General features: G+C 38.1%; 1 protein-coding gene across 1 annotated transcript in view; it reads right to left on the bottom strand.

The window, feature by feature from the left end:
- The window catches only part of DENND5B (DENN domain containing 5B), a 242,205-nt gene that overhangs the window by 150,079 nt on the left and 76,362 nt on the right, over positions 1-15,764 (bottom strand).

The raw sequence follows: 15,764 nt of genomic DNA, 5'->3' as shown, positions 1-15,764 counted from the left end.
TTTTTGAGAAGCTTTCCCCTCTATATTGTTTTCCTGGGAGGCTGCCCCATGCTTTGATAGCAGCGGCAGCAATTTGCTCATATGTTATGAAAGTGTAATTAGTCTGTGCTAAAGCTTCTACATACTGACCTTTACCTGCTAGTTGGTCAAAGGTGATTTGTAGATTAACTCCAGTTTGCCTACTTCATTAGCCTTGTATTCTACATAGTTCACTATACTCTGAAAGCTGTAAGAGGGCCTGCCAACCCCCTGCCAGCCTTGGACATCGCACAGGGCACGGCTCAGGTAATCTGAGGGTAGCCTTGTAAAGGTGAACAAGATGGCGTTGGGAGGAAGGGGGTCCCACCTTAAGGAGCAACATGGCAATTCCCAGGAGAGGCATGCCAGACCTTAGAAGGGAGTACTTTGAATATCCTTATTAAGAGAGGAATGCACACAACATATCTACATGTAGCTTCCTGTGGAGAATCATGTATCTACTATAGGCTAGGATGTGATTACGTATGAAGTAGTAACTAGAAATAAGCATCAAGATGATAAAAGGACCTGCAGTCTTTGTAATAAACAGAGTCTTACACCACCCTGGCTCTTGCCCTCATTGCTCACAGTCTTCGCCATTTCAGGTAGACAGGCAGTGCTGGTCATATAAGGCCTGTTCCACTCGAGAGTAAGGGCTGAGACCCCTAATAATCTGATGCCCAAACGTGGCTGGGACCCCCAAAGCAGACAGCCACCAATCAACCCATAATAAGGGCAATTGCAGCAGGCACAGGCAAAGCTTACTGCAGATGCAAGAGGCATGGCTGTGGTCTCCTCAGGAGTGCCCTTGATTGATTGATATCAAGGAAGATAGCATGCTCAGCTCCTGAGAGATAAAGAGGTCAATTTGCTGGTGAGTGACCCTGCATAAATTAATTATAGCAGGTGAGACAGGTATCATTCTATCATGGGACAAAAAAACCTCATCAGATAAGTTAAAATAGAAAGATTACACCAGAATAAGCTATACAAAAGCAAAGGATCTAGGAGTAATAACGCATGTTAAGAATATCAAGGATTTATTGACATAATTCAGAAAGTATGCCCATGGATCATAGAGAGACCTCCAGTCTCCCTACAATCCTGGATTTTAGTGGAAGAGCAATTAACTGAACATCAATCAACTAATCCTGGAATATTAGAAGACAGCACTTTCTTTCTGTACAGTATTATTAAGAGTGCACTCCAGCCTGAAGAAAGAAAGACAATAGTCTAGAGGGTAGTCAGAAAATGTTCGAATTACAGAGGAATTTCAGGAAAATATAGTGGAGTTACAGACAGACATACTTTGCTCAAACTTAAAAAAGGAATTAGAGAAATAAAGAGCCAAAGAAAAACAAATGAAGGTTGAATCAGAGATAGTTAAAATCAAAGAAAATTAGCACTATTGGCTGGTGAGTCTTCAGACAAAAGATGTGAGGAGTTTAAGGAAAGAAAAGCATCTGTGCAGGAACTCAAGGACAGTTACAAAGATAAAGGGAGAGAAGGAATTCCAACAGATAAGCACAGAAAAGCTAAGGAAGCTGATAAGGTTGCTAGGAGACAAAACCCAGATTACCAGCCAAGTCAGGAACAGAGGGTCGTAAATCAAGTAAGAAGCGAGCGCCACCTGGTGGTGGTATAAGCTCGCAAGATGAGGAAGAAAGGACTGCAAAAAAGGGCAGAATGGACCAAGAATCTAAAAGTAGGGAGAGCGACACCTAGCGGTGAAATGTTGTCTACACTACAAAGAATGATGAAGGATCCACAAATCAATAAAGAACATGATACACTAGCAGAAACTGGATTAAGTTATTTCCCAGTTCTGGAGACTGCTGTCAATGGGGGACCTCCACAGCGCAGTCATAACAGCAGTATCACCTAATGCTATTAAAGAATTGAAAAAGGCAATTACAGAATATGGCCTTAATTCACCCTATGTTAAAAGATCTGGCAACCTTTATATTCAGTACAAACGATTAGAAGTTAGTTTTTCAAGCTATCCTGACGCCTGGAGAATACATTACATTCTTAAGCCTGTTAGCTGAGGAATGTAAAAATATGGCACTCAAGCACAACCCTAACAATACCCAGAATGCAACCCAATATTATGACCAATTATTTGGATTGGATTATGCCACAGATGGACAGCAAATACATTTTCCTATAAAAACTTATGAAAGATTAGCCATCTGCATAGAAGCAGCTTATGGAAAAACCCCAGTAAAGTGAACTAGAAAGGCTTCTTTAACCACATTAAAACAGAGAAATGATGAACCATTTGTGGACTTCTGTGCTATATATCCCGTATCATGAGGGATGTGGAAGGAACACATATAGTCATGAGCGACATACTCAGAAATAGCTGCAATGGGGATTGTAAGAGAGCAATGATAAGGCTTAGAAAAGATGCAAACATAGACTAAATGATGCAAAGGTGTGAAGCTGTAGGAAGTACAGTATTCATGGCTAATGTGAAAGTAGAAGCTTATGCTCAAATCAAAAACCATAATCAGAGAACCAAGCCACAGGGAAACTTCTGTAACTGTGGAAAATCAGGACATTTCAATGAGGAGTGCAGGTTTAGAAATAGTGGAGAGGCCGATTTTAGGAGGTGGGGGGCAAAACCACGTACTCCCTGACCAAAGTATAACAGAATGGGTCATTGGGTTTCTGAATGCAGAAACCAGAAGAGACTACGGGTGACACACCAGCCCCAGTCCAAAAGAATGGGGGATTCAAACTAACTTAGAGAGAGTGGGAGGACAATAATGCAGAGACCAGGTCTATGAGAGAGCATTATCAGGGACTAGTGGATCACAGGGACGACAAGCCCAATTATTGAAATGTGCAGGATATTACAACGCTGGTCCATTAGCCACAGTTATGGTACCAATATTGGAAACTATCACAATACCAGAGGGAAGAATAGGGATACTTTTATCTGCCCCTCACAATTAACATACAGGAATGAACCCAATTACCCATCTTTATCACCTCCATCAACTCATTACTAAAATCCCAAAGATTAATACCACTAACGAGGAGAGTAACATAGGACAAGGACAACCAATAGCTACGCTATTATTATACCTACATCAGGAAGATCCCAGAGAAACAGCATACTGGACTCAGCAATAAGAAAGGAAAAATACAAGTGAGGATAGAAAACAGATGATTAGAGGGACTAGTTGATTCAGGCGCTGATACCACAGCTGTTACTGAAACGGACTGGGACCTCCAATGGCCAGCAGGGGGATCCAAAAATATTTATGGAGTTGGAGGAGTTCAGCAAGTTGAATCACAGCACCCCCTAAAGTGGGAATTTGAAGGAAAAAAGGGGAACAATTTGGCTTCATTTAGTGCCTGGAATTCCTATAAATTTATGGGGAAAGGATATTTTGCAACAAATAGGGGTTATGCTAACCATGGATCTTACATGGGGCCCCCACTGGATGGGCAGACATTTCACCACCAAAATTAACATGGATATCAGATGAACCCATTTGGGTGGACCAGTGGGCCCTAAACAATGAAAAATTGTCGGCTTTAAAAGTCTAAGTGCAAGAACAATTTGGTCAAGGATACATAGGAGAATCTTTCAGAGCATGGAATTCTCCAGTTTTTGTGATAAAAAAGAAATCAGAAAAATGGAGAATGCTGGCAGATCTTAGAAAAGTTAATGCAAGTTTAGTTACTATGGGAACTTTACAATCAGGCTTAACTTCTCCAAACATGAAACCCCAAATTACCATTTGTGGATGATAGACATTAAAGACTGTTTTTTTAAGCATCCTCCTTCATAAAAAGGGTAGGCATAGGTTTGCATTCTCCGTTCCTAGCATTAATCTGCAGGAACCCACCAAAAGATATCACTGGAAAGTGTTGCCACAGGGTATGAAAAATAGCCCAACCATTTGTAGACAAATGGTATGTAGACAAAATATTAAAACCCATTAGGAAAAAAATACCCCAAGTGCAGATCATCCATTACATGGAAGATATTCTTGCTGCTTATGATCACATAGATACCCTAGAATGAGTATTAAGTGAAGAACAGAAACAACTTGAATGCCACGGTTTAAAAATAGCTCCTGAAAAAATACAATGACAATTATCTATACAGTATTTAGGCCATATTATTTCTTATAAAAACCATACAATTGAAATCTTTTAAAATAGACATCAGCAAAATTAATACATTAAATGATTTCCAAAAATCCATAGGTGAGATACAGTGGATAAGGAATAAAATAGGGATTCCTACTGATCAATTACCCCTATATAACTTATTGAAAGGGCCCATTGAATTGCCCCCCTGATGCAGTGGAATGTATCTCCATTATAGAAAAGGAGCTGATAGGACAATTTACTACTAGGACAATGAAGGGAAAGCCAGTTCTAGGAACAATTCTTACTATCAGGAATTTACCCACAGGGATTATTCACCAAGAGTAAGGAATTTTAGAATGGGTCTACCTAGCTAAAATTAAAAATAGGTCATGCACTAGTTATCACAATTTATAGCCATGACCATTTAAAAAACTATGGAAAAGAACAGTTCAATTAACAGGACAAAATCCTGAGGTCATAATACCTTCCTCATACTAATGATCAAATTCAGGAATGCATACAAACATCAACTGAATGGCAAATTATTGCAAATTTGAATTTACAACAGGGAAATATTTTGAGGTGGGAGCAACAATGGACTGATTGGCCCTGGATTTGGACCACTAAATATGTAGAAGTTCTAGTCACAGGGATAAACATTTTTACTGATGCTACTAAAGATAATAAGGCCACAATGTATATTCCCATCAGGTCACAATTATACAAATTTCAACCCAACAGAATGAATTGTGGGCAGTTATCAAGGCTTTAGAAATTGATGAACCTTCTAACATTATTACAAACATTTCTTATGTGGCAGGTCTCCTCCCTCGACTAGAGATAGCGTATATTACAGATAAGCAAGACAATATAACACAATTGTTACAATAAGCACAAAATACTATCAGAGAAACACAGTCTCGTTTTTATATTTGTCATGTCGGGTCTCACACTCACCTTCCTGGTCCAATAGTGGAAGAAAATAATATAACAGACTAGGCATTACAAACATATCAACTAGACACATCACTTTAAGTATTGAAAATATACCGACTGCACAAGCCCATAATAAATACCACCTCTCTGCAAAATCACTGAGGTGGTTATATGGAATCTCAAAAGAACAGGCTAGACTGATAGTAAAACAATGCACAAATTGTGCCCCTTTTCTACCATCACTGAAAGTTACGGTCAGTAACTCAAAAGGAGACACTCCTAATGACATTGGGCAAATAGATGTTACACACTGTAATTCATTCGTTAAGAATAAATATATTCATTTATGTATAGACACCTCCCGATTTTTAATGGCCGCGGCACAAACTGGAGAATCATTTAAACATGTCACTACCTACTTGGTAGGTTGTTTTGCAAATCATGGCATTCCCTGGACATTAAAAACAGATAACGGCCCTGCCTGTACTTCAAAATCTTTTCTAAAATTCTGTTTGGAATACCAAATTAAACATATAATAGGGATCCCCCATAATCCAACAGGGCAGGCCATTGTTGAACGAAATAACTGAACTCTCAAGGCCTACCTAGAAAAACAAAAAGGGGAATTCATGAATGCATTCATAACAAATTGCAAATAGCAATCTAGCCATGAAATACCAATTACTAAATTTGAAAGTGAAAAATAAAGATAAAAGAAAAGAGAGCTCTATTACAGGAGTGAGAGTCATGTGGAGAGATCATGAAAAACAATGGCATGGGCCACATACAGTGATAACCTGGGGAAAAGAGCTTAATTATATTTCCATAGGAGGAGAAAAGTAGGTTCCAGTAAGGAGAATTCATGTGCTGCAAAACATCACAGGGAAGGCAATAGTGCGTGAAGAATAGAAAAAAGCACCTATTGGAACTGATCAAAACTCTCACCACAGAAAATGAAGACTGTCATCACAATACTTAGCAGCATCCAATAATAATAACAGCAACAGCTTCCAGCTTGACATCCAAAACTGTCAAAAAGACACACAGATGGATTTTTATCCCATCCCCACCCTGGTTGAAAGCACTCACATAGACAGAGACTATGCCAGATGTTATTCTGTATACATATATACATATATAAAGAAGGAGGTTTTGGATGGGACTCTGATGACACATACACAACAATGTTCAACAAGATATTTGATTTCACTTACCAGGACTTACCAAGGAGCTACCATTATGCATCCAAAAAGTAATAGGGAATTTGGACAGGGGGATAAGTGGGAGTACTATGGAATCAATACAGACTCAGTGGATTGGTGCGCTCCATTAAGGGATGGGGTCATGTATCAAGGAGACACATCTATAAGAACAAAAGCAGGTACCTTGTTCATTAGTACGGACTGACAAAATCATCTCATTCTTTCAACAAGCTGACCCATGGGGTCACTTGAAACAACTTGGAATCACTGAAGGAGCAATTATATTAGTATTTGTTGTAACCCTATGCTTATTATCTATGATCTTTAGATCTGTATTAACCTCTATTCAGTATTCTATCAATGTTCAAAAATTCCAGCTAGCAGAATTGTCACATAAAAATAAAAAGGGTCAATTAATTGTAAGAGGGCCTGCCAACCCCCTGCCAGCCTTGGACATTGCACAGGGGATGGCTCAAGTAATCTGAGGGTAGCCTTGTAAGGGTAAACAAGATGGCTCTGGGAGGAAGGGGGTCCCATCCTAAGGAGCATGTGGCAGTTCCCAGGAGAGGCATGCCGGACCTTAGAGGGGAATACCTTGAATATCCTTATTAGGCAAAAAATGCACACAACATATCTACATGTAGCTTCCTGTAGAGAATTATGTATCTACTATAGGCTAGGATGTGATTATATATGAAGTAGTAACTAGAAACAAGCACCAAAGATGATAAAAGGATCTGCAGTCTTTGTAATAAACGGAGTCTTACACCACCCTGGCTCTTACCCCTCATTGCTAACAGTCTTCACCATTTCAGGTAGATAGGCAGTGCTGGTCACATAAGGCCTGTTCCACTTGGGAGTTAGGGCTGAGACCTCTAACAGAAAGCCACAACAAGTTTTGTCCAGGTTTGCTATAGATTTCCAATCACTTGGAGTTAAAATTTCATAAGCCAAATTCTCTAAATACCATCTTAACATAAGAGTCAAACTCTTGAATAACAGGTTATGCTTTTATTTTTAAATCAGACATATCCTGTCCTTTTTTAGCTTTAACTAGTGTCTTTTGTAATCTTGTCATAGGGGGTGGATAAAGCTGCTTCATAGGTGATGGTGATTGTGTTATTGCTCCTTTCCCTCCTCCTCCTCTCTCCACCCATGATGAATTGAGGTGGGTAGATCAGGGGATAGGGAATGTCCTAATGGCTTCTGCTATGGAGCACCACATTCTTTAATTTCATCTACATTGTACTTCACTTCTTTCTTACCTAATTCTTCATGCTTTTCAACTGCTATATTAGTACCCTCTCCCTCCTGCACTTTCTTCTTTTTCCTTATTCTATAACTTATGTAATTACTTAAAGCCAATTGTATTAAATTATATGTATAGAATGCTTCTTTAGGAATTATATCAATGTAATATTCAATTAAATGTTCTACTAATTTCCACTTGTCTGGCTCTAATTCTTCTTCTTTAGAGAACCAAGGAGATATGTATTTAAATGTTTCAAAGAGTTCAATGATCTGCTTTCAAGTTACAATCAAACCTTGATTTCTTATCAGTCTAACTATGTACTCTATACATTCTACTTGAGGTGGAGAAGTCTCCTTTCTAAACATTTGCCCCATTTCAGCTGAAACACTAATTTAGCCCTTAACAAAGTTTCCTTCTTGTCTATTTTTGTACTCACCCTAATTTCTGGGTCACGGAGACTTTTTCACTGAACATAGAATAGTGTCAGTCTGGATTTCTGAGTGTAAATCTTTAGTCCCACAGACACCAAAATGTAATGTTCTGGTTGGTTTTCTGGAAGTCTTGGGACCAGCCCTCGTTTCAGCAGAGTAATCACCACGAGAATAGCCAGAGATAAAGTCCTTAAGTCTTTATTGTCTCCCTCACAGTCTATCTCCTTGTCTATGGCTCAGCTAGCTTTCTGGCAGTCCTCTGTAATGTGTCTTGGTTTCTGTGGGGAGGCAGGAGGACCATCATACGATGGTCTCTGTCTTGAAGTCTGTCTCACTCAAAGAGCTTATGCTCCAGCCTCCAGTCCTCTGTCTTCTCTGGCTCTGTCTCTGAACCCTTAGGTCTGACTCTGGCCTCTTAAATACTTTATTACAATTAAATCATTCCAGTATACTGAGTATAAGCCAATTAATTCAATCATACTGAACTAGAGAACTATTAATCACCAGGCTATTCTAGATAACTCTTGTCTTATCAATTCCACTGAGTTAACACCTAGTAAGAATCCTTGTTTCAAGTATAGAGTTATGGCCCATTACAATTAACTATGAATTGCTCAATGTGGGAGGAGTCTGAGAAAGGGAAGGTCACAGAAACTGAGCTAGAGGAAGAAAAGTGTGAGAAATACTGCAAAGTTGGGTTGCCACACTTTGAGGTAGTATGGGATTGGGATAGTGGGTACCACTGATCAAGAGGTTTTCAGAATGTGAGAGGTTAAGGAAGATTAGGATTTACAGAACAATTAACTGTGTAGTACAGGCTAGCTCTCTGGAGGGCCTCAAGGTCAGCTAGTCAGGATAAATCAAAGTCCTTGGTCTTTAGGGGGAGAAGTGAAGGAGCAGGCAAGCTGCCACTCTGCTTGTCAAAGATAGTATCCTGGATTCTGAAGTATGGTGTCTCCAGCCTCTCTCCTCCTCATCCTGCCACCAAGTGCCTCTCACTTCTCTCCTTCCATCCTCCAATCCTTGGTTACAATTATCTTACTACCAAACATCCAACAAGCACCCTATGGTGAGGAGAGTCATCATCCAAATATATGCTAATAGAACCATTGTCTCACATCGAATAGGTAGCCTTAAGTGCTCTCTTGTCTGATTAAAAGTTTCAGCCCTCTACAATTAAGTGATCAATAGAAGCCTTGAGCAAACAAATTGGGGAGCTAGGAAGGCACAGGTGGATTCAGCCAATCAGACATAGTCTTGTGGTTTTCAGAAAACCACAAGTTGAAGATAATAACCTATTCAGCCCAAACTAGTTGGGGTCAATGACCTGACTTAACCAAAACACTACTCTGCCTGCTTAATAAGCTAACTAAATATTAAACAATAAACCTAAGAGAAAGAGTTTTCCACCACTTTTGAACAAGGGATGTATGATTGGGGGGAGGCTTGTTTTATACATATTAAGGGGAAACATGTAGTGGGTATATCAGAAAGACTGTAACCCAGATAAAACAGACCAATCCATTGTCTGAAGGGAGGAGTTGCATCACTTGAGCAAGTATAAAGGTTCCCCCATTTCTATACTCAGTTCCCCTCTTCCCAAAGATGTGTGGTGCCTGCTTCTGGCCAGAAACGATTCTTTAAGATTCTTCTTTAATAAGTTTTCCTTAATATCTGATTTTCAGTGTCAAGAGTGTTATTTTTAACAAAGGGAAAAAACAAACAAACTAAAATTACCAAAGATCCCAGGAAGGAAAAGAAAAGTTAATTTAAAACCTGGAACATAAAGTGATAAACTTAACAAGAAGATATTAAGAACAGGGAATATGGCCTCCAGATCAGCTAAAAAATCCAGATATATGTGAATAACTATTGTAAGATGAAGGAAATTGAATCAAGACCTTTTGAGGAAAAAAAGAGTTGTGAAAGAATTTGTGGCCTATACAACAAACATAAATGACAATATAGAAAAACTTGAATCTATGGAGGAAGTCTCACCAAAAAAACAAACAAAAAACCCAACCAATGATTAGGAATGCAAATACATAAAAATTAAGTACAATATAAAAGAAGAGATTTAAAAAAAAGTAATAATATTAAAATAAGAAAATGAAAGTAGTCCAGACAGAGGAATAAGAAGATATATTATTACACCTACCAAATTTGCCCACCAAACCTCCTCCATGTTGAAATTTCATAGGGAAAACCCAGGAGGGGAAAAAAATCAAACCAAGTCATTTTTGTAGCACAGAGAGACGCAAGGAAAAAGGGGTCTGACAAATAGCCCAAAGCACCCCAGTGCTCATGAACTAAAGTAGAGCCACAAGTAAGCACCAGGACAGGAAGCATTGGGACAGAAAGTGATCTAGAAGATCCTTAAACTAGCACATGTTACAGAGAAGGTGCCAACTGGAAGTTTATTACTCACCATCCAATTCCAGGTTACCAATCCAGGGCAGAGAGGAGTAATTATAATTTTCCTTATATTAAATCAGCCCAATATTGTTGATATAAATGCATTTTGGTTATGTTTTACAATCTTTTTAATAGATTCTTATAGCCTCTATTTTTTTATTTTATTTTATTTTATATTTCTGCATCAATAATCATTAAAGACACTGATGCATATTTCATTCTTTAACTTTATTTAAATGTCAAAAACATAAATGTATCATATAAGGAGTTAGAAAGAATTCCTTTTTTGTCCTATTCATTCTTTTTTTAATGCTGTGATAGAATTTACTTATAAATCCATCTGGTCCTTAGGTGATTTTAAATTTAAATAGGCCATTTATGACTTGTTCTATTTCATTTAACTAATACTGAGCTATTTAAATAATAAATATTATTTGAATAATAATCTACTAGATTCGAAATTTATTATCTTTGATGCTCTTAAGCATAATGTGTTTTTTTCGCTTATCCTTTTTACATGGATGATATCTTGGGGTGTGCACTTGAGGAGCAAATGTTAGAAGCATGTCTACAAAAAACCATAGAAACATTAAGGAATTAGCAATTGTATATAGCCCCAGAAAAAAATTCAAAAACATGCTCCTTTTCAATATTTAGAATATGAAGTATATCATAAGGTGCTTACAGTACAAAAACTTTCTTTAAGAACAGAGAAGCTGAACATGTTAAATGACTTTCAGAAATTGATAGGAGATATTCAATGGATGCATCCAGTGTTAGGCTTAACTACCTATCAATTACAACCATTATATGACATTTTAAGGGGAGACACTGCTTTAGACTCACCATGCCAGCTTGCAAAAAAAGCTCAAGAGGCTTTGAGAGAGGTTGAACTGGCTTTTTCCAATGTAGTTGAAATAGTCACTCAAAAACCCTTGGAAATATCAGTTTTTGCTACAAAAGAAGCACCCACATCAGTCCTTCATCAAGAAGACAGTGTGATAGAATGGGTGAACCTCCCAGCACAACTAGGACGAAGCCTTACTCCTTACCCAGTGCTTATGGCTAGAATCTTATATAAAGGCCATTAAGCTAGCAGTACAATTATCTGGGATAAGACCTGACAAGATATACAGTTTTATCCTAATGCACAAATTAATATATGCTGTGAAACCATCCCATAGTGGCAAATTTTGTTGGCCACAGCTCCAAACTTTACACATGGGTCTCCATTAAAGATAACCTGGCTATTACATAATTGGCAATGGATTTTTGAAGAAATGTTTTCTAAAGTTCCTCTTAAAGGATCAACCATCTTTACAAATGCATCCAAACATATTTGTGCTGTATACTCTCGTGACTTAACTATAAAGAGAGTAGTCAGAACTCATTTTCAGTCCACTCAGCAGAATGAATTGTATGCAATCATGCTAGCTCTTATTTGTTATCCAGAAAATGTAGGTATAATATCTGATTTGGCCCATTCAGTAGGTGTGGTACAAAGAATTGCCACAGCCAAAATAAAACTTATAGCTTCTAGTATATATATATTTTTACTATTTACTATTTATTTACTATTACTATTATATATATATATGTATATATGTATATATATATACATATATACATATACATATATGTATATATATATATACATATATACATATATATACATATATATATATATACACATACACATATACATATATACATATACATATATATATATATATATATATATATACATATATATATTTACTCTTTAAGGAATTTTAAGAGCAAGTGAGAAAGTGTCCAGGTTAAGTATTATATCTTGCATGTCCATAGAAATTCAAAGGCAGATTGCCTTTTACCCAGGTTAGCCAATACTCCTTTATTTCAGGAAGCCCAAGAATCTCATTCTAAATATGCTCCAGCTTTACATTTGCAGTTTGGGATAACAAAAGAGGAAGCTAGGAAAATAGTAAAAGCCTGTACAGCTTACCTTTCTTTCCACACTCCTATGCTCCCTCCAGGGAAGAACCCTCATGGTTTGAAACCTAGTGAAATTTGGCAAATAGACATCACCCATGTTAAGAAGCAGATATCCATGTAACCATGGATATATATTCTCAATTCCTTATGGCTTCACTCCAATCTGGGGAAGCAGTTAGGCATGTGATCAGCCATCATTATCATTGTTTTTCCATTGCGAGAGTCCCACGTGTACTTAAGACAGATAATGGACCAGCTTATGTATCTTCTGCCTTTCAGTCCTTCTACATTGAATTGGGCATTGCCCATTCTCCTGGCATTCCATATAACCCTACTGGCCAAGCCATTGTTGAATAGGATATTTTGTACCATCAAGATGCTCCTGTCTAAACAAGAAAAGGGAGTACTGGGGTTTGCACAACCCTTCACCTGACTCACAAAGGCTCACTTAGATGCAATAATATATACATACAATTACCTGCAATTTTCATATTCTGGGAATCTTATCATAGCAAGGTGTTTTTGGCACATGCAAAAGGCACAGTTGAAGAATAAACAAGAGCCCTCTGTCCACAGTGATATGGAAGGGCCCGGGTTGGGTCAGGGTTTGGGAACCCAGCTATGCTCTTATCATTCTAGATGCAGACCCAACAGCAGAGGAATGGATCCAACCAGGAACATCCATGACCTAGGGAATCAAGAAGAGAAGGACCAGACGACGACTTCATCCCCAACGACGACCCAGAAGGATTGGCTGTATGTCAGTAGCCCTTCAGATGCTGATGACAGCCATGTCCCTCCTCATCCTGACATCAAAGATAGCAAAGACAGCACCAGTGTCACAGCTGAATTGGGCTGTACTGGTTGATGGGCAATGCTTAGAGATTGTCAAAACTGGATAATGCACTTGGGCGCTTCTCTCATGGCCTCCCGCTATTCATATGGTAGGCTGGGAAGAGGCTTTGCCCCATTTTCCGCTTGTAGGCAACGCCTTTAAATTAGTGAGTTGAACACCATGTTACCTTTTATTGGTTTTGGTCCCTGTTGGGCTTAGCTCTATTTTCCTTTTTGTTTGCCTTTGTCCTATTTTTATAATACCTTGTAATCTCATTAATTAAGCAAGCTATTGTTGATGTCAAAGTTAGTTTGATGCACTAAGTGGTCCCCGCTAAACAAAAAAAAGGAGTTGTAAGGGTCTGAAGAGGAACCTTGCACAGTGCAACAAGGAAGCAGAAAGGCTTTGATGCCTGAGTTACCCGGATGTCATCTCTGCAGCTAGCAGGGACTGCCTCATGAATGGGAACTCTAGTCGTATTGAGAACACATCATCAACGGAAGACATCTCCTTCTCTTATTGGCTGTGCATGTGAACTCATAGACCCAATATAAGTAGTGGGGACCAGGAAGTGGAGGAGTATAGCATGTGATTGTATAGAATAAAGACTTGTGCTGGGAAGCCACTGTGTCTGGGTGCTCTGTTGAACAAAGAACTGCTGCTCGATGAGGCAGCAGTCAGAGGCATCTAAAGGCCTGAGATTACGTAAAACTGGCAATCAGTAATCTTGGTGGAAGGTTTCATAAGGCTAAGGGGGAAGATGTTTGTTATTCTTTATTTACTACTTAGACCCTCTTAAAGGAGATGTTTACTTCTTAACCACTGGCCACATTTTGAGAAAAACAAGGAACAGAAATATGTAGCAGAACCCAAGATTCTTAGTATCATCTTTACTAGGACTCAAGGTCCTTGTATCTGGGTGCACGGTTAACCATGTCCTGTTAGTGTCCTGCACTAACAACTTGCTTTTCTTCTCTTGCTCCCAATTATAAACAGAGGCCATGCTAGGGCCCATTCCAAAAGAACTCCAATTCCATTATTCTTTCAAATATAAAACTATGATAGTCTTTCCCACATGGCATTATTTTCCATCTCTGTCCCTTTGCCCTGGCTATTCCCTATACCTGAATGCTCTGCTGTCTTACATACACCTTCTACTTTCCCTGGCTTTCCTTTAAGACTTGTATTTGCAGGAAGCTATTTGTTTTTCTCATCCCAGCTGCTAGCTCTTTTCTACATGCACTCTCTCTCCTTCTGTCTCTCTCTCTCTCTCTCTCTCTCACACACACACACACACACCTGTATACCGACTATCTATCTATATCTTGTACATGCTTAAAATATGCTCCTTCAAGGCACCAAAGGTTTGTTTGTTTTTGCCTTTTTTTGTATCATCCATGCTTAAAATTATGTCTAATAAATTTAATAAATATTTATTAACTCTCTCTAACAATTTCATCACTTCGTTATGATGTCCTAATCTTTTCATCTTACTCTTTGTTTCAATCCTTTAAAACTATTCTCTCCTTTCACTATGATAACCAATTTTTATAATCATCCTAGCCTATTCTGGCCACTAGCACCTCTTACCTCCACTACTTTTTAAGCCTTTTTTTTTTTTTTTTTTTTTTTTAATATACTGTCTTTCCCTATTAAATTGTGAGCTCCTTAAGGGCAGGAACTGTCTTTTGGTTTTTGTATATGTCTCCCGTGCTTAATACAGGGCCTTATATATAATAGTCATTTAATAAAGGTTTACTGACTAATTTTTTTCTCTTTCAATTCTGACTCTTATACTTTCTTTAGTACTCAACACAAGTGCCAATTCTTACAAAAAGTCTTTTCTGATTTCTCTAATAAATCTCATTAGGAATACCTCTAGTGAAGGGTAAGGTCTTTGAAGTCAAGTATTGCCTTGGTTTTACCTATTTTCAGTACCTAATACAAAGACTGGCATATAATGAGTGCTTGCTAAATGTTTAATGAAATAATTTGCTTAGTTCTAGTTGATGACAGCATCTATATGTTAATTAATGTAAAATTTCAGAAAATAACAGTGTAAGAATTATGATTAAAAAGAAAATAGATGAAAGATCAAACATCTTAAACTAGATATGCAAAGTTAAACTTATGATCCTTTCTCTACATCCTCCACATATCTTCTATCTTCATTATTATAAAGGGCAACATCATACTCCCAAGTCTTTGTTCACAACCTAGGTGTCATTCTTAACTCCTCTCTATCTCTCACCACTCTTCCCACTCCCTCACTCCCACCGTATCCAATTTCTTGCAACATCTCTCAAATAAAACTCCTTCTCTGACACTGCCATTACTCTGGTACAACCCCTCATCATCTCATACCTGGATTATAGCAATAACTTACTGTTTGGTCTTTCTGTCACAAGTCTCTCCCCATTCTAATCCGTTCTCCATTCAAAGTGATTTTCTTAAAGCATAGATTCAATCTCTCTACTCAATAAGCTCTAACATTTCCTTTTTGCCTATAGGATCAATATAAAATCTTTTGCTTGGCATTCAATATTCTTCATAACTTGGTCTCCTTTTACTTTCCCAGTCTTCTAACA

The sequence above is a fragment of the Sminthopsis crassicaudata genome, chromosome 5 (assembly GCF_048593235.1).
Source record: "Sminthopsis crassicaudata isolate SCR6 chromosome 5, ASM4859323v1, whole genome shotgun sequence".
NCBI classification, from domain to species: Eukaryota; Metazoa; Chordata; class Mammalia; order Dasyuromorphia; family Dasyuridae; genus Sminthopsis; species Sminthopsis crassicaudata.
The sequence above is the reverse complement of the archived record's forward strand: the minus strand, read 5'-3'. Positions and strand labels throughout refer to the sequence as shown.